This window comes from Sorex fumeus, unplaced genomic scaffold (assembly GCF_029834395.1).
Source record: "Sorex fumeus unplaced genomic scaffold, SorFum_2.1 ptg000047l, whole genome shotgun sequence".
Taxonomy (NCBI): Eukaryota; Metazoa; Chordata; class Mammalia; order Eulipotyphla; family Soricidae; genus Sorex; species Sorex fumeus.
The window spans coordinates 41958434-41977603 of NW_026606104.1; the positions used below are offsets into that span (position 1 = coordinate 41958434).

General features: G+C 47.9%; 1 protein-coding gene and 1 non-coding gene across 2 annotated transcripts in view; one reads left to right on the top strand and one right to left on the bottom strand.

Moving 5' to 3' along the window:
* The window catches only part of MAN1C1 (mannosidase alpha class 1C member 1), a 157435-nt gene that overhangs the window by 23166 nt on the left and 115099 nt on the right, over positions 1-19170 (top strand). The gene's annotated exons all lie outside the window — the stretch shown is intronic.
* On the bottom strand, positions 13276-13346 carry TRNAG-GCC (transfer RNA glycine (anticodon GCC)). The gene has a single exon. It is a non-coding gene; the product is annotated as a tRNA-Gly (tRNA).

Here is a 19170-nt window from a genome sequence, read left to right on the forward strand (position 1 = left end):
CATGCCTTGAATTCTCCTTCTGCCATTTCAGACTCTGATAATCACCACCCCCCCAACACACACACACACTGGGGTGTGTAAATGGCTGTTAGGAGAGCTAGACAAGTCTTTTTCACTCTTGGCTTGTGTAAATAAATATCAATTTAGTCCTTATGGAAGAAAAATAAAGGAGACTTGGTTTTCTTACTAATCCACAAACCCTGTAATTCTCATGTAGAAATCTGGCTCTCCTATTTCAAATCAGTTTTAATGGCACAGACTAAAGGGTGTCTTTATAGTCTTATCTGAGCTTTTAACCCCCCCCCCACTCATATTTATTTTATTTTTGGTTTTGGGGCCACAGTGGCCAAGCTCAGTGGTTACTCCTGGCACTGTACTGAAAAATTACTCCTGGCTGTGCTTGGGGACCATATAAGATGCTGGAGATCAAATCCAGTTTGGCTGTGTGCAAGGCAAGCCCTTTATCTGCTATACTATCTATCCCACCCCTCACTTGTTTAATAAACAAAACTTCCCAAAAGAAAACTGGGCTTAGGAGAAGGATTAAGTAACCAGGAAATTTTTGAGTGGAAAACTTGGTATTCTACCCAGTAGATATCTAGAATCCACGAACTGAGCCAACATTCTAGAAGTCAGTGGGTTCCAGGAACAGGGGTCTGGAGGATGCCGAGATCTAGCACACCTAGATGGAAACCCTCTCCCACCTTTCCCTCTGTCTCAGAGGAGATATGGCAGAGTGGCCCTGGCCAGGGACTTCTGAAGGTATCCTGCCTTGGCTGGCCAGAATGGCCAGTTGCCCAGCATGAGAGGAAAGCGGGGTCTTTGTTCAGCCAGGGCTGAGCCCTGCGCTTGCTTGGCTTTCTGCTGGCCTTTGGGATTCAATCCCTGCTGTGGATAGGACCAGCCAGTGTTCACCTTTCTCAGTCTGCAGGGCTGTGACCCAAGGTAATGTTCTCTCACTTCAGTCATGGGCACGCAAGTGCTCCCCATGTGTTCCTCTGTTGGCGCTAGATCAGGTCCCTGGAACTCACATACTCCTTCGTTAGCCACACGCAGACCCTCCTGGCCACTCAGGCGGCCTTTCAGGTGCCATCCTGGCCGAGCAGCTCCCGGGTGACAGATGTCTTCATGCTTAGTTTCCTGGGTGGTTGGTGCAGAGAATTGAGGCTGTTTCTTCAGAGGCAGGTTAACAACATGGGCCGACGTTTGCATGTCTCAAGATGGAATTCTAGTAGGGGTCTGTGGGAAAGGCCTCTCTATACCAACAAACAGTTCTCAATTGTCGGGTTGTCTGTGACACTCTCTGGTTTCACAGACCAAGGCCTCAGTCTCCCCCGACCAGCCCCTGCTTCTGATGCAGCTCATCAGCCCCAGTGGCTGGTTACCTGTGCCTCCATCTAACCAACTGCAGGCTTCCACAGCCCCCTCCTTAGACTCCAGGTGCCCTAGCAAGCCCCAGTTTATTATCTGTCTTTCTGACCAACTAGCTATAAATCGGAGATTCCCAGAACTCCATCCTCAGGTTTGATTAATTTTTCAGAACAACTCTCAGATCTCAGGAAACCCATTTACTCACTAGATCACCAATTTATTACAAAGTCTATAACCCAGCAACAGCCAGATGGAGAGATGCATGGGGCGTGGGGTAGGCACAGGCTTGATGCAGCCCGCATGCCCCAGGTGTGCCATTTGACACAAATCTTCCCCTGGCCCATGAGACAGAAACTCCCTGGAGCCCCCCTCTCCCTTGGGGCATTGATGGAAGCTTCATTGCAACCGCGCTCAACCTGCAGCCCCTCCGCCCTCCATGGAGGTGAGGCAGGTTGACCAGAAACTCTAACCTACAAATACAGATTCCCCTTGGTATGAGACCCCAAACTCAGGTGTGGTTCACAAGTTGCCTTCACTCACATAACATGGGATACGTTTTTCCACTCAGAACACATTCGAAATGACAAGGCTTGTAGGGGAGCCGTGAGCTAGGAATTGTGGATGAGGACCAAATATAGATGAGAAAAGTGTATATTAAAATATCAGGTTAATGACCAAATAGTGTATTCATTATAGATCATGATTTCAAGGCTCCCACAGAGTGTTTGTGGTTCTGCAGGGTTGCCCGTCTGCTGTGGCCCAGGACTGGCTTGAGCAGGGACCACAGAGCCCATCCTGCTTCCCAGCAAAGGTTTCCCAGAGTCACGTACGGCATCTTTCTGCTTGACTTCTTCATAGTGGGCTCCTGACGCCTAATAATCTGACCAGCTGGCCTCCAGGTACTTTCTGAGGATCGGGCCTGTGTCCGGCTGGAAGACCTTGTGGTGCCTGGCAGAGGCCACTAGACCAGAGGTCCGGCAGTCACAGGAAGCCCCATCATAGGATGGCTGCCATGTTCCTGGTTGCTACTGGGACACAAATTCTCTGAGTGATGTTGGGACTCTGATGAGTATCACTTGCTGCCAAAGATGTTTGCTTAGTGCAGAGTTGCGCTCTCCTGGAAAGTGAGACTTTGCCAATGTGTTCCAAGTGCAGTTCTAGCTGGTGCCAGCCTACCCTGCCCATCCCCACCCCCCCAGCTGGAAGGCCCCAGTGCCCAGCCTTGGGACTGTGTCACTTGGCATGTGGCACTAGAGCCACGACCGACACCTGCTGCTGCCTCCGTTTGTGCCATCTTTCCCCTGCCTCTGTGTGTCTTGTGAGCAGGGCAGAGCCTCAGAAGCTCCACCTATAGTGTGCTCCCTGCTGAAGCAGAGCTTGGGTACCCTCTCATTGACAAGCAGCATAAATGGGGTGTGGTTCTATTTTCTTTTCTGTCCCAAGAGTGGTCATGGGGCTGCCCTCAGGGTGAGCATCTTCAGAAAGTGCTTAGCAGAGCTCCTGACCATTATGGGTGTTGAAGCAGTAGCAGCTTCTATTATTACTTCTTGCAGAGACTGCTGAAAATTTCCCATCCTGCTGCTTGTGACTCAGCTCTCCAGGGGCCCTTGGAGAAGACCGTGTTTTTATGTTGTGAAGTAATGACTGTGTGAGCTTACTTCCAGTGCTGCCATGAGGTATCCTGCCATTCCACCCCACGTGAGGCCCAGTGGCCTCTCCACACACTCCCTCATTTTCCTGAACCTCTTGGATCCAGCAGGTTCCTATGTTCTGGGCCCAAGGGCCATGTTGAAGATGCTATTGGTTTTAAGCTACTTGGCCCAAAATTAGGCTGCTTGGCTTTGGCGGTATCTGAAGACATAGTTGGGTATCACATTGAGGATGCCAGTGGATAGAGGATGCTATTGACATCCAGTGGATAGAGAACAGGGTTCTGCTAAAGATTGACAATGCACAGAACGACCCCTGCAAGGAATAATTAGGCAGTCTAAAGTCTATAGGGGCTGAGGTGAGAAGCCTCCATTGATTCCTGTCTGGACAGGGAGACAGTTTGAGAATTCGAGGGCTGTAGGAGCAGAATCAGCCAGATAAATCAGCCTGAATCTATCAGTCTTTCTGGTCCCATATCCCAGGAACCTGGAATCACTTATGTCACACTGATGTACCAGAGAAGTGGGCACATATTATTTATTTTATTCCTTCCCCTCCACGCAGTGGCACATATGCCTGGCTGCAGTGGTCACTGGGAGTTGGCACCCTTGATTGTGGTGCTCACTGAGGTTGGCACTGCTTTAGCTGTGGTGCTTTGCACACATGCTTACCAGGGCTCACACTCTTGTTGAGAAGCACTAGTATGGTTGTGGTGCTTGCTGGGGGTCATGGCAATGTCCACCAGAGTATGCAGTTCTTCGCCATGGCACTTGCTCATCTTTTTAGCTGTCGACTGTGCCAGGGGTCTCATCCTGTTTGGGTTGTTTACACAGACCTTGCTCTGGTGTGGCCAGAAATTGCGTGTGCGTGTGTGTGTGTGTGTGTGTGTGTGTGTGTGCGTGCGTGCGCGCGCATGCGTGGCTGTGGGGGTCCACAGAGACTACAGCTACCAGGCTCAAATAGCAAAGCTGCCAGGATTGTACTTGGCACATGTAGAACTCCAGGGAATTGAACTCACAACCATACACTTGCAAGACGGGCACTGTAAGCCATTGATTGTGCTATTCCTCAGGGCACAAATTAATTAACCCCTCTGAGCCTCAGTTTTTAGTTCCTTGTACATCAGAATACTGGCATTACCTTTGCAAACGAGAATCTATCAAAGACTTTAAATCTGGTGTAGAGATTGTCTTGGAGGGCCTGGGGCTATTATAATGATTCACTCGATCGTTATAGCTTATATTTGGTGGAGACAATCTCACTGGGCCCTGGCTCTGTGTCGGGTGGGGGTCTCTGACCTATGGGGGGGACTCTTCTAAGTCACAGGAGGTAACTGACTGAAGCGACTTTTCTCTTCTCCAAAACAAGGAAAGGCCCCTCTCTTCTGCTTAGCAAGCTTTTACTTTAATCTGCATGGGGCTGCATTGGGAAACCTGCCTTTATAACAGATGTTGCAGAACAGAATCTGCTCACGTCTAGGCTGTAAATTTTCTGTGGTTCCAGAGTACTGTGAAGTTCACTGGAACACATACTGCCCTCTGATCATTGAAGTGGCTTAAAACAAAGTAAGGTCTTCCTGGTCTGAAATGAACCATCTTGTGAGCTGGGCTGTTGTATACATAACTCAGAGCGTCTCTCTGATTGAGGGCTCCAACTACCTCAAAAAACCTCAAAGATGGTGGATTAGGGGATTAATCTACTATGTGATACCAGGTATGCTTTTAACTTGTCCGTGTCTGACCTTCTGTTATAGAAACTGGAGGCTAAAAAAAGCTAGTAAGTCCCCTCCTCTCTCAGTTCCTAGGATTCACGAAACTTTGGGGGTAACCTGCTGTCTGAGACAGCTTCTCCAGCACCAAAACACCCCTTCACGAGGTGTTGGCGAGCTGAAGAAATGACCCTCTCTCTTCGCCTCCGTAATTACAATTCTCAGATGCTCTCAAAATGCCAAACGACTAGTTTAGTTACATGAAGCTGGCTGACACTGTAGTTTAAATCTCTTTTCTTGGCTTCAAGGAAGTGAGCCAGTTTGACAAATACAAATGGAAAAACTGTTCTCTGACTCCCTCCCCAGCCCCCAGGGACAGGGGCTGATCGATGTGTGGGGCAGCATGGCTGGTTAGAGGATCGGCTCTTCTCTCACATCCCTCTCTGCTCCCAGCTTCTCTCCGACCTCGTGCCAGGGGCACTGACTTCCCTGTCTATTGGTTGAAATCTATTTGTTTTAAAGCCCTCCAGAAAATGACAATTTCCCCTCAGGGACTTGTTCATGGGTTAATGGGACATCTTACCCTGAAATACTCTTACCAGCAAAACCTCAATTTCTGTAACAATTTGACTTCAAGAGGGGGGTGGAGGGGGAGGCAGAGCCACAGCACAGTGAGTAGAGCGCTTGATGGCATGTGGCTGACCCAGGCTTGACCCCTAGTATGGTCCCCCAAGCACCATCAAGAGTGAACCTCCTTATCAGGAGTATAAGCCCTGAGCACTGGCTGGGTGTGGCCCCAAGACAAAAACAAAAAAGAAGAAGAAAGAGGTCTTGGTGCTGAAGAGAGCTCAACAGACTGAATACATGCTTTGCACGAGGAAGGCCTGGATTCCATCCCTGGCACTACTTGGTCCTCTGAGCCTCTGAGCACTGCTGGGTGTGGCCCCAAAACCAAAAGAAAAGAAAGTGGTACTTTTCGTTTGGGGGTCACACCGAGCAGTATTTGAGGGTTACTGAGGATTTGTCTGGAGATTGCACCTGGTGCTGCGTGAGGAAGCCCAGGGTCAACCTGGAGCTCACTCATGCCACGTTTGCGCTTCAGCCTGCCGAGCTAATCTCTCTGGATTCCTGGGTCTTATTTTTGAGAAAATAGGGATACGTATGGCAGAGCACCTCACAGGCATGAGGCCATCAGTTTAGTCGCTGGCACCCCCTCCCCAGCCCCCAAGTGGACTGTCTGTAAGGCTGATGTGGGTCTTGAGTAGGAATGATCACATCCTTTCAGAAAGCCTCATCTCACCGTCTGACCACAGGTACATTTGATGCCCTTGCTGGAGAGTGACTGTCCCTATAATAGCAGTTTAGGATTAGAGACCTGATGCTTAGCATTCGGGCCATAGACTCAGTTCCTTCAACTGTACTAGGAGTCAGAGCGCCCACACTCTGCCTCCCACCTCTGGGGAACTATGGTTACTTATTCCTTCCATTGAAATCCACTGAAACTTCCATTGTAATCCATTACAGTCTTTGCTTAACAGCATTGTTCTTTGTGAAGGAGAGTGCTGGCGCTTAGCCCCTCTATAAGTGAGCTCCCGTTTTGACTCTGTAACAGATAGTGGTCGGCCAGTTCACCCCAGTGTAAGATGAATCCTTTCCTCGCTCGTCAGGTTCCTATTCTGAACAAAGAAGCCCGAGCGATCCATCCGTTCTGCGGTAATTCCGTGTGTGTGTCTCTGCTGTGCATCAGGCTATGCCTGGACCTTCTCCTGTCATGGTTCATTTGACGGTGTTGTTGATGAGAAGGAACAGTCGAGACACTGGTGTGGTGGTGCCCATGTTGATCTCAAACCAGGGAGGAGCCAAAGAGGAGAGCAAGGGATTGAGAGCGGCCTACTTGGGTAGCAAACAGGCAGGCAAAAGGGCTTGAACCAGGACCCTGGATGGAAAATGGGTCCCAGGGCCTTTGAGTGGCTGAGGAAGCCATCCACAGCTATGCTTCCCCTTGCCCTGCTCCACAGCTCTGACTCCTGAGCCCCTGTGGTCAGGCACAAAGAAAGCTTTGTCATGAAGGAAGACACCCTCATTGCAGCCTCTCTCCAGGCGCTGGTGAGAAGGAGGGGTCTGGGTCACAAGGGAAGAGGGGTGGAGGTGGGAGGGCCATTGAGGTCTTTGAGCTCAGCCATGAAGCAAGCCCCGAAGGCCTGAAGTGGTGGTGGCTGCCTTCTTCATTCAGAGGTGTTTCCCTTCTAGCCAATCATCCACACACATGCAGTTTATGGCCTTCATTATTCTTTGGCAAGAAACAATTTCCGACTCATCTGTCACTTTGATACGAAGGGCCTTACGCTCCTTGTACTGAGAATATAGTAGCTTGTTGTAGTTCAGTTCTATTTATGCCCCATTTGGGGGCTCGGGGACTACCCTTTGACAAACACACAAAAAGAGATTGATACAGCAAGTGCCCAAGAAAAATGAGGAGGCAGGAGCTTGGTAACCTCTTGAAGACCCTAATCCCCACAGGGGCTGTGGCCTTCGTAAGTCATCTTTGCTACCTCCGCTGAGGTGGTGTCGTTCTTTCTAGAACAAGATGCTGTATAACTTGCGCGCTGACTCCTTGGCCCCATGGTGTGGTGGGGCATGTCTATTCTCGCCAGGGGCGGCTCTGGATGAACAGCCATGGGTGAGCGCACACAGTCTGTCCTGGACACCTGCCCTCTCTGAAGGGTCTCCCGCTTAGGGAAGGTTTCTATCCAGGCCCCTGTTGTACTCACTCTCCTCAGGGCCCGCCTCTTTGCTCTCTGCACCTTGAGCTGCCTAAACAAGACAACACCTGCTCTGCCAGCACACCTGGCCTCGCTCTGGGTGGCCTGGCCAATGCCAGTCACCACAGGCAAACCCAATGACCACTAATTGCCAGAGCTTTCCCACCGGGTGATCTTACACTCATGCTGGCTGGTGGGGATGGCTCTCCTCGGGCTGTAGTGGACAGAGTTAAGGCTCAGGGAGGTTCACTGACCTGCCCAGAGTCCATGGCTGCAGGTGGCAGAGCCAGGCTTGGTGAGAGCCCATGCTCACTCCTGGTGGGACTCGGCTCTCATATTCTTTTCCTTTTTTTAAGTTCTCGGTTTTACTTGACCTTTTCTGAGGTTTCTCTCCAGTAACCTCTGACTTAGGCATTTCTCGTTCTCTCCTCTGATTCTTGACGAGTCTTGGAATTTGCCTTCTTTCCAATTAAGGTGGTGGTAGGGGGCTTGTCTAAGTTGATCTCCCAGACAGTGTAGTCAGCCTGAGTCGTGCCCTCTCTGTGTTCTGTGCTCCCAACATCTCCTCCATGTTGGTTTTCCTGTGTTCCCCTGACCTGGGGCTTGACTACTGTTTGGTCCTCAGACCCGCCCAGAATCCATCTCATTCTCACTCAGCACATTCCCTGCTTCCCTGCACCCCAGGGTCCCTGAGCTCCTCCCATCTCCTGTAGCACCTCTTGGCCACTCATTCCCCCAAAGTCACTCCCAGGCTATCCATATCATCAGACTGCGGGTTGTCTGAGTGAGGTTGTCCTGCACCTCTTCGCCCTGCGGCAGCCACACCACGGTGCTACCCGTGTCCAGGCCTGTACTCTGCTCCCAAGCCACTGCCCTGGGGAGAGACATTAGGAAGAGCAGAAGGCCGTGGCCACTGCAGTGTGGGAACAGCTATTCCCGGAGCTGCTGGAGGACTTGAGCTGTGAAGCCTCCTGTTGATTGGTTTTACCAACTGCTCCTGGCCAGGACCAGGACATGAGGTGATGTGCAAGCGTCTAGACTTTGTCCTGGTGCAGAGACACTGCCTCGGCAGCCTTCAGAGTCAGGGCCCTCTTGTTTTGGATTGCTTGTCCCTGGGGGCCCCTGGCCCCACTCCCCCAGAGGTCAGCAAAGCCATGAGCCTACTTCTGTAAGATCCTTGTTCTGTTCTCTTCGCCCTGTTCTATCCCACCAGACCTACAACTGCAGCCCTCCTGGCTGACTTTTTCCTGGTGGGAAGCTGCTGGTGCAACGCTCAGGCCACACCTCTGCCGTGTGTGCTCCCTGCCTGGAAGCACAGTGCTGGCTACCTGCTCTGCAGCCTGGCCGTTCCCTGCAGAGGATGTCTCCAGAGAACTGGGCAGGCTTGGAGCATGGCTTTCAGAAACCCCCAATTGGGGGTACTTAGGGGGGATCGATATGTAATTCAAAATAAAAAATTTCAAATGACAGTTTTATGTTGTACAAATGCTGATGTCGCTGCTTTCTAGCTGTTGTGATTCACGGTCCTAGGTGAGTCCGTTGGAGCTGAATCTCCAGGGATGCCAAAGCAGACCTGGGTCTGCCTGGAGGAGGTGTGAGCACCAAGGTTAAATTCTCAGAAATGTGAACTGATTGATTTAAAAAAGAGCCATTGTTTTAAAAACAGAACTACAAAGACTTACAACAGAATAAATCACATTGAAAAACTGTATTGCAGAGACGAGGAAGCAATTCAGTGATTAGGGACCATGCCTTATGTGTGTCGTACCTTGGTTCGAACCCAAGCACACCATGGCTCCCTGAGCATTGCTGGACATGGCCCTGGAGGCCCCTGAGCACCACCCCGGGTGGCACTGGGGGTGTCCCGGACTACAGGACCAGAGCAGCATCCCTGGTCCCTGGCATTAAAGCGTGGGTCCTGTTTGCCTGCTATTTCCAGGCCTCTGAACACTGCTTGGGAGACTCCCTAGAATAAACTATCCCAAAAGTTGCAGAGGCTCTAGACCCCATAACTTTCCAATCATTTCACTAACTCCATTAGGTGTCTGTCCCATGAGGTTCCATCTGCCTGGCATATCCACGTATAATAATAGCATTGCCTCTGCTCTCTCTTCCCAACAATGTGTTGGCAGCTTGAAACCAACCATGGTGAGAATATTTGTACCGAAGAGACTGACAAACATCATAAATCAGATTTGACTTATTGTTTTGATTGTCTAGACTTAGGAAAGCGATCGAGAAAATGTTCATGAAGATTACTTCAAAGTGCATCATCATAAATAGCACACAGAATTGGGGTGGAGGAAATTCTTTCCAGTTTTTGAAAGGATTGATGCAATTTAGAAACGAGTTCGCTTCTGTCATTAACAAACAAATGGGATTTTGGCATGCTTTTGTTAGTTTACTTTCAAAAATTTATTTCTGGGGGGCCTCTCCAGCTGTGTTTGGAGGCCTGGGGGCTACTGCCGGCAATATTCCGCCTGGCAGTATAGATCTGCCTTGTCTCCTGGGACCCAACAGTGCAGGAAGCACCAGAGCCACACCCAGCAGTGCTCAGGGGCCATGTGGTGCCAGAGATTAAAGTCAGGAACTAAAATCAGGTGCTTTACCCCTTTGAGCTGCCTCCCCAGCCCCTTGTTACTTTATTTCTATCTCTGTTAAGGGAAATATCAACCAGCCCTCATATGAGAGCTTTTTGCCTCTGTACATGGGTGTGTGCCACTAATCTCAAGTATTTTTCTGCCTCTATGCCTTTGTCTGGCCAGCCCAAGTCCCCCTTTATTCACAGACTCAATTATTTAACTCTTAAAGGCTGAGTGTGCACTGTGTGCTAGCCATCAAGGAGGTAGCAGTGAGCAAACCGGACAGTAATCAAAATATATTGATTCCATGGTACGTGTTTTCTGTCTTCGTAAAATATTTCACTTTAAAACATTAACATGTTTACGGTATTGTTAATGTTTGCCCCATCCCTCCCTGCCCCAAAGTATGCATTTTCCAACCTGTCCCTTCTTTCTCTCTCTTGACCCCCCCCTCACCCCGCCCCCCTCTCTGGGATGATCATATCTTTCAGACTCTCCATTGGTGGGGATGAGGCTCAGCTCAGGTGTGGATTGTGACCTCCAGTCAGGTGTGGATCGCGTGGCACTTGAAATGAATGTCCAGGTTCAGTATTGAAATGTCCTTGTGAGAGAAAATCAGTAGGAGAGAAAAGAAAAATCACAACTTCCTGAAAATTATTTAAACGGTATACTTTCGGTTTAATGGTTTGTTAACTTTTCTCTGTGCTTTTGGGTTGAAGGAGATCTAAAGTGAGACCTTTTGCACCTGAAAGGGTTTAAAAAATTTTAATATAAGAAATATCACAGGAAAGCCTGCTGCTTCACACATCTGTTTGTTCAGCAAATATAAGTCCTTACCCAGCACCAGGTGCTATGAGCGCCAGGAACTGCCAGGCCAGATGAGCTGCAGTCTCACCCCTGGGAGGGATTGTCAGACTTGGGGGACAGTTGATAACCTAGGTGGCTGGCCAGCAGTTAGTTAGAAGGCCCCAGAAGCCTCTGCCCACTCTCTCACCCACTCTCTGCCCTCCTCCACTTCCCATTCATGTTCGTTTGAAGTTATACATCTCTGTGTCTGATTGATGTCTGTCTCTCTTCCATAAATGTTAGCTCCAGGGGGCAGCAACCGTGCCTGTGTTGCTTACAGGGCCTGGGACAAGTTGGCCTTGGGAAAATCGTGTTAAGTACATGAATGATGGGAGGAACAAAAAGGAGAAGGGAGACCAATGTGTATGAGAGACCAGCGGGCATCCTGGAGAAAGGGGCAAGAGGCTTGAGCCAGGGTGAAGCATTTCTCCCTTTGCTGGTGCTGTGATGACCAGTAGTTACACACACTTGGTTGTGATGCTCACCAGGAGCCACACACTTTTAGTTACAGTGCTCACACACACTTGGTTGTGGTGTGCTGGACAGTGAACACTTTGTGGTGGCATCCAGGGGTCATACTTAGACATGTGGGCTGGTGCAGGGAATTAAACTCTTGACCCCATGCCTGCAAGGCAGCTCTCTGCCACAGAACCAAATCCCTATGCTGGAAACCTTCATTCTTTGCCATTAACCAGTGATGCCAAACGTGTTTGACAAGTCTCACCCAAACTAAACCTCTATTGCAGAGATGTTTCCTTCCTTCCTCCTTCCTTCTTTCTTCCCTTCTTTTCTTCCTCCCTCCCTCTCTCCTTCCCTCCTTCCTCCTCCTTCCTTGTTTTCTTTTTTTTTCCTTTCCCCAAAGGCTATAGATGAACACCCATTGGTACTAGGGGATCATTCTTAGTAGTCCTCAAGGACCAGGGCTTCCTCCAAGTTGCAAAGCATACACTTCAACCCTTTGCACTATCTCCCTAGCCCGGTTTTTGGGTAATTTTGGGGTAATGGGTAATTTTCTTACCCATTCTATCTGGATAGGTCTATGAAAACCTAGCAGTTTGCATTAGTGATTTTATGTGATGCTTAACCTTTTTTTAGTCATAGATCCCTATGCTAATTTATTAAAAACTATAATCCCATTTCCCAGAATAATTCCAATGACATACATATAACACACATACATATACACACACATACACACATATACACACTGAGGATCTTAATAGGGTTCCCATTCCAATTATAAGCTCCAGATCAAGATTCCTGCTTTGCAAATGTGATTCCCCATAGCAGTTATCTGCCTTGTTCCTCTGCTGCTCTAATATCTAGCATAGCTCTTGGCATTATAGGTGGTACTTAATGTGAACTAGTAGGTGGGTGAACTGAAGGATGGGATAGAAGGATGCATACATAAGAATGTGTCCTGGTTTGCCATGACCTATCTAGAGCTGAGTTAGTAATTTCTTAGATGCGCCAATGAAGTCATCAGATGGTCGAAGGGTTTGCTTAGCTGAGAATGATAGCAGTCTTTACCCAGCTGGTGTTCCCTACACCTCAGATATGATTTTATCCCCAGGAGGACATGCAACTCCATCAGACTATCTTCCAAATAGTCACTTAGAGTGTGGTATCTAATGCACTGTTACATGTTGTAAATATTTAGAACTGATTCCTGTCTCAGAAAATCAGGGATTGGGTGATTTTACTTTGTTATTTGTGTGTGTGTGTGTGTGTGTGTGGTGGGGGAGGGGTATCCCAAGCAGTACACAGGAGGTCTGAGAAACCCTCCAAAGAATTCTCAGCCATCTGGGCCAGCTGTTGAATAGAAGTGCCTGAGGACATGGTGTTGCTTTGGCCCTGTGGTAATAGGAACTGCCTAGGCCTTGCTGATTATGCTCAGAGGCCTCCAGGGCTGCACAAGGTGATGCTCAAGGGACCAAGTGGTGCCAGATACCGAACTGGACATGGCTACAGGGAACTCTCTCTGGATAATCTCACCAGGATTGTGAAATTTAAAAGGAATATAACTTTGTTTGGAACCTAGTTGGGTGTTATTTTTTGTTTGTTTGTTTGGGGGTCTCCCCTGGAGGTACTCAGGGCTTACTCCTAGCTTTGCACTCAGAAGTCACTTCTGGGAAACTCATGGGACCATATAAGATGTCAGGGATCCAACCCAGACTGCGTCATGCAAAGCAATCATTTACCCACTATACTATCTCTTCAACATATCGAATACTCTCTGTAGCTTGCCGGGCTCTCCGAGAGGGGCGGAGGAATCGAACTCGGGTCGGCCATGTTGGCTGCGTGCAAGGCAGACACCCTACCCGCTGTGCTATCGCTCCAGCCCAAAGATTGTCACTGCATGGGCCGGGAATCGAACCCGGGCCTCCCGCATGGCAGGCGAGAATTCTACCACTGAACCACCCATGCATCTGCACCTGCCAGACACAGTAACAACAAAGTCTCCAATGGAGACGTTACTGGGCCCGCTCGAGCAAATCGATGATCAACAGGAGGGTCTTTACTTTTACTTACTTTTACTATCTCTTCATCCCCTCTCTTGGAGTTTTTAAACCCCTCTAACGGGGATGATTAGGGACTAGACTGCACTCCCATAGAGATTAGGTTAGTCTTTCAACTCTGGATAAAGGGGTCCAGCATGATAGCCCACCTGTCCCCCACATTTTTGTCCAGGGTCTCCTATGTTGAGATGCCCAGTTGTATCTCTAAGTATCACCCCTCTCTTGCTCATCAGCATCTCCCCAAAAGGTGGTGCGAACCCTTGGTTTTGAGAACATTCACTCTAGAAGCTTTCCTTCACTTGCATTTTAATCTCTTGCATTTTTTACATTAGGACATTGACAGTGTTGATTTGGGTAGGGGGGGATTTGGAGAGCATGCCTGGCAGTGTTCAGGATTTATTCCTGACTCTGTACTCAGGGGTCACTTTGGTGGGCTTGGGGGGCCATATGGGTTGCTGGGAATTGAGCCTGGGTCAGCCATATGCAAAGCAAGCACCCTACCTGCTGAACCACCATTCTGACCCTAACAATGTTGATTTTTAAAACACCAAAAATATTTCAAAACCTTGGGAGAAAATCCTACAGCACTGAGCCAAAGCAATAGTACCGCGGGTAGGGCATTTGCCTTGTGTGAGGGCAACCCGGGTTCAATCCCTGGCATACCACATGGTCCACTGAACACTGCCATAAGTAATTCCAATTGCAGAGCCAAGAGTATTCCCTGAGCATCACCAGGTATGACCAAAAGCCCAGAACAGTACAGACATTTGCTTGAAAGACAGTTGTCAAAGAAACAATTGCAAAATATTTCCTCTCAGGAGAACACTCTCTTTCCCTGTATCCCCTACCTTGGAAATTCTTTGCCTGTGTGATAGTAGTCAGCTAAGGTACCTCTGGCAGGGATTTTGTCTAGCCAACAAATCATTATGAATGAAAGCCCTTGCTGGCATGTTCTCTGGTCAAAGGCTGATGGTGGAGGAAGTTCAAGTTTCGTTTGCAGTGCAACTGAAGTGTTCTTGGGCTTAACAGGAATGATGGGACATTTCTTGGCCCTGACTCTAGAGAGGGGAATAGGATTCTGTAAACTCTATTAGCGGACAATGGAAGTGCCTGATAGATGGGGCCAAAATTGCAAAATGTTGTTCGATTAAAAGAAGAGGTGAAGGCTTGTGGGACATGGGTTGTGACTCAAGGCACTCAAATAGAAGAGATACTTATCTCACGATTAGAGCATTGGCAGTCCAGACCCCAGCCAGTGGGACTTGCGAATCTGTCACAGACAGTATGCATATTCTGTTCAGTTATGAGCCGACCTCACGAGCAAGGCAGCCGGGTTTAATTATCACTCACGAGAACTTAGGAAAGTGCTGGCCCCGTTAGAGTTATGGCCACTGACGCTGGCAGATGGCTAATTACAGACCTTTCCAGTCCCAGGGAAGGGCAGGGTCCATGTGTAGACAGGAGGAGAGCAACTAACAAAGAGGCAGAAAGAGGGTCGTGTCTCCATTATTCCCATTTGTGATGGGATCTATTGTACTTGCAGTCATCTTTAATTACAAAAGCTATTACTATGGGATGGATTATCAATGTTATTCATTTCTGTAATGTTGCCTGGTAACATCTCTTTATGCTCAAGACAGGCATGTTTCTGTAGTTACGAGCTGAAGAAGTGAAACCTTCCTCTCTCTCTCTCTCTCTGAGCCATTTTGCGAATGTAATGTTTGAAAAAGCTATTTTGAGAGATACCTGAGCCCAGTGTGGGGAGGTAAAAATGGATCCCATGTGAGGACCACCTGAGTCTTTGGAAAAGACTTAATTTTAATCAGAGTAGTTTGCAAAGCAACGTTCCCCCAAGTCGCAAGACAGAAAATGCTTGTAAGCAGTTAAGTGCACCCCGCTCTCCTTTTTTCAGATGACGTTCTGTCCCATTACAGACCAATCTCTACTGTGGGACCCATTTGGTGCTCCTTCAGCTGCATGAGATGTGAGAAGTTGTAAATCTCCAGGTTTTTGATGCTTTCCAACCTAAGAAATGATCACTGATGGAGAAAATAGGGCATTGGCTACTGCAGGTAGCGCCTGTTTGTACCTCTGAAGCTGGGTTATCTCTGTCACCCTGCTGGTTCTGAAAATGCCCCATTAGTGGGAAAAATGGTGTCAGAGTCATCAGTAGAAGTACTCAGAATCATTCTCTTGGAAGGTCACACAGGTAGAATTTTCAGATAACACTTGGCATTGCTATTTTTTTCAAAAACGGGAAAGCAGCTGCTCTGAGCATGGGGGAGATGTCATCTAGTGGGGTTCAGATCACTAGTTCAGGATGTAGCCCCACAAAAGTGACGGTTGCTTAAAGATAATTACATTTTACATTATTCAGGATAAATTCTTGAGATGGACTGATTGGCATATTTAAATCTCATCTCCCAGACATTTGCTAATTAGCATAGCCTCATGGGGGGTGGGGAACCCAGCTAATCAGATAGCTGTTTAGGGATGCTTTGCATTTTCAAGTTTTGCTGGGTTTGTCATAGGAAGAGAGGAAACGTGGCTCTGGTTTTGCTCTGTTTCTTTCCCTGACCTCAAGAGGGTTTAAACCTTTAATGGCTCAAATAGCCACAGCTATTTTGCATTTACATTCTCTCTCTTCTTTGCATGGGTTCCATCCCTGACCTCTTTCATCACCCTGCAATGAGGCTTTCTCACTGAGTATCTTCCCACCCATGAGGGGGCTGTTGAGTTCCAGCTAATGAGGCTCATCCCTTTTATTCATTTTAAGTGCTACCAGCCAGGCCTGGAGTCACAGATCTGAGAGTGAATGGTTACTCACATCTTTCTCAGGTTCATAAATGGAATACCAAGTCCACAGTGAAAGTAAGAGAAATTCCTTTCTCTTGTCCAGAAAAAAAAGACAAAGGAGCAATTTCTCAGCCCAGCAGGTTGAATAAAAACCACCCTCTTTAGGAAAAAAAAAAAAAACCAAGAGAAAACTCTCCAGCCCCGCCCCCAGCTCACCCCTTCTAGCAGATAGAATTTGTGGAATGTTCTTTTTAACCACTGTGCTCAAAACTGGGCAAACACGGAGTCCCAATTTTATACAGGCTATATGGCTGCTCAGAACAAGAATTTCACCAAGTTCCGTTTTGTGGGAGAGGCTAAAGGGGCCTGTCTTTGAGGTTTATGGAAGAATCCCCAGTGAAATACTCTCACCCCTGGTTATATCTTAACAGCAAACCCTGAGCAGAGGGTCTTTGTGAAGGCGCCCATGAATCACCTGTCATGGCCGTCAATCCTTTGGTCTCCCCTCTGTGAAGGGGTCTATTTTGCTCGCTCGCTGGCTCTCTCGGTGCAAGCTGCCAGCTTCCTGCTGCAGATTTACTGGCCCCTGCAGGTCGTCCAGATCCCCCAAGCAGTTCAGGAGCGAGAGAATCCTGATCCTATCAGAAGCTGCAGGGCCAAGCCAGGCAGCTGCTGTCTGGGATTTGCAAGTAGCGTGTGTGGATCTGAGGTGGGAGGAGAGAGCTAAAGACCAAGTCTCCTGAAGGACTGCCCGAGCTTTGATTCCAGTCGTTCAAACAATTCACAAATCTGTGACACTTGAAGATAGGAGGTTTTCTATCTCCTCCTAGGCTGTCCCATTAGTTCGTCAAGATTAGAGCTTTTCTGCTTTCCTAGTTAATCATTCTTTGGTATTCTATTTCAGGGCTTTGAAATCAAATTGCTTGATGTTTTACCGGCTCCCGTGTGATTAGGTTATCTTTCATACAGGGCTGCAGTGATCCCTTCAAGAGCACACACTTCAGCTCGCACTGTCAAGGAAAATGTCCTAAGTGTCCCGTGAAATTCAGTTGCATAGGCGTGAGAAAACACCACCAGCCCCTTATTATGAATCCCGAAGTGCCACCGCACATCATCCATCATCACAGACCTAGAAAAATGAAAAGAAAACCTGCTCTGAGCTGTCTGATTAATGCAAACCCAAGGAGTGCTTATGGGGTGGCGGCTGTTTGGCTTCATAGAATGAATGAGCTGTGGGCCCAAGTCATTTCCTAGGGTATTCAGAAGGCTGAGTTGAGTGGATCTAGTCACTGCCTTATTATTCATTCTCCTAGGATGAAAGGGGTAACCTTACTAGTGGGTTTGAAAAAACCTTTTTAGCCAAAAAAAAAAAAAAAAGGAAACATATGCCTTAGACTCTGCTGATGGAGGCCTAGGAGGAATAAGGAAGAAAGTTAAAGTTATTTCTCAGGCTCTACCCCGGAAATAGGAGGAATTTTAATTTCCTCTACCCCATTCCCCTGTTTGGTTGTTCTCCATAGATTGTTCTCATTAGTGCTTACCACCATTCAGAATTATACCAGTAGGTTCCTTCTTATTGTCTGTCCCTTCACGTGGATGAACACCGGCCTTGAAGGCAGGAGGAACATTGCCCATTTTCCTTATGGGTATTATCGCCACTTGCTTCTTAAGCTGTGGGTCATGACCCCTTGTGGGGTCCAGTAACATTTTGTGGGGAGGACATACCCAGCAGTGCTCAGGACTTACACCTGGATCTGTGCTCAGGGATCACTGGACCGTGTTTGGTGATGGAGAGCAAACCCAGATTGACCTCATGCAAGGTCGGGTGACATTTAAAAAATTTGTTTAAAAATAAATTATGATTTATTATAAGTAGATGTTCGATTTTTTTCCTTTTATGTATGAGCTGAAGCTATAGCACAGCAGGTAGGGCGTTTGCCTTGCATGCGACCGACCCAGGTTCAATTCCTTCGCCCCTCTCAGAGAGCCCGACAAGCTACTGAAAGTATCCCCCCTGCATGGCAAAGCCTGGCAAGCTACCCATGACGTATTCGATATGCCAAAAACAGTAACAAGTCTCACAATGGAGACATTACTGGTGCCCACTCGAGCAAATCGATGAGCAATGGGAGGACAGTGCTACAGTGCAGTGCTACTTTTATATACTGTACATCTGGGGTCAGGTAAACATATTTTTGGTTGGTCATAAGTTGAAATGGAAAAAATCTTAAGCTCTAATATAGTGTAATGGAATTCACTTAACCAATCACATCGAAAACATCTTTAGTGGAGAAAGCCAGGAGATTTAATTATTTAATGTCAAGACAGTCTGCAACTAGGCAATCACCTGAAATTGCAGCCAGAGCACTTTAAATAGGAAGATTCCTGGCAACATAGTACATTTATGGTACAAAAGGAGAAGAACAAAGAATGAGGTTTCTCAATTGGCTACTTGGTGACAATACTGAGGTACATTGAGGCAGGAGGAACACATCACCGGAAGCCCTTGTTGGTGGGAATCTTTGTGGTGGATACATTGTTTGAGGTCCCCTTTAGACATTAATCTGCCAGTTGTCTCAGTGGAGGCAGGGGCCTCCCTCTCCTGCTTACAGAATGGTCTGGATCCTTCTGTTCTGTTCTGAATCATGATTTATGCTTTATGGCCCCCTCACTGCTGCCCATTCTCTAGAATGGGTCACTCAGAGGTCCTGCCTCCTCATTACCTTCTTACTAACCTGTTTATGCTCCAAACTTTCCACCACATTCAGAGGATAGTGATCTAGATCAACCTAAAAGATACATAAAGATAAACATAAGGATTAAAAGTCATTTTGACTTTTCCCTCTTGTCAGTAACAGATGCTCAGTACTTATTTTCTGAATGGATGTCAGTGGGGTGAGGGGGAAGCATGTGAAGGAAGAAGATAGGATTGGAAT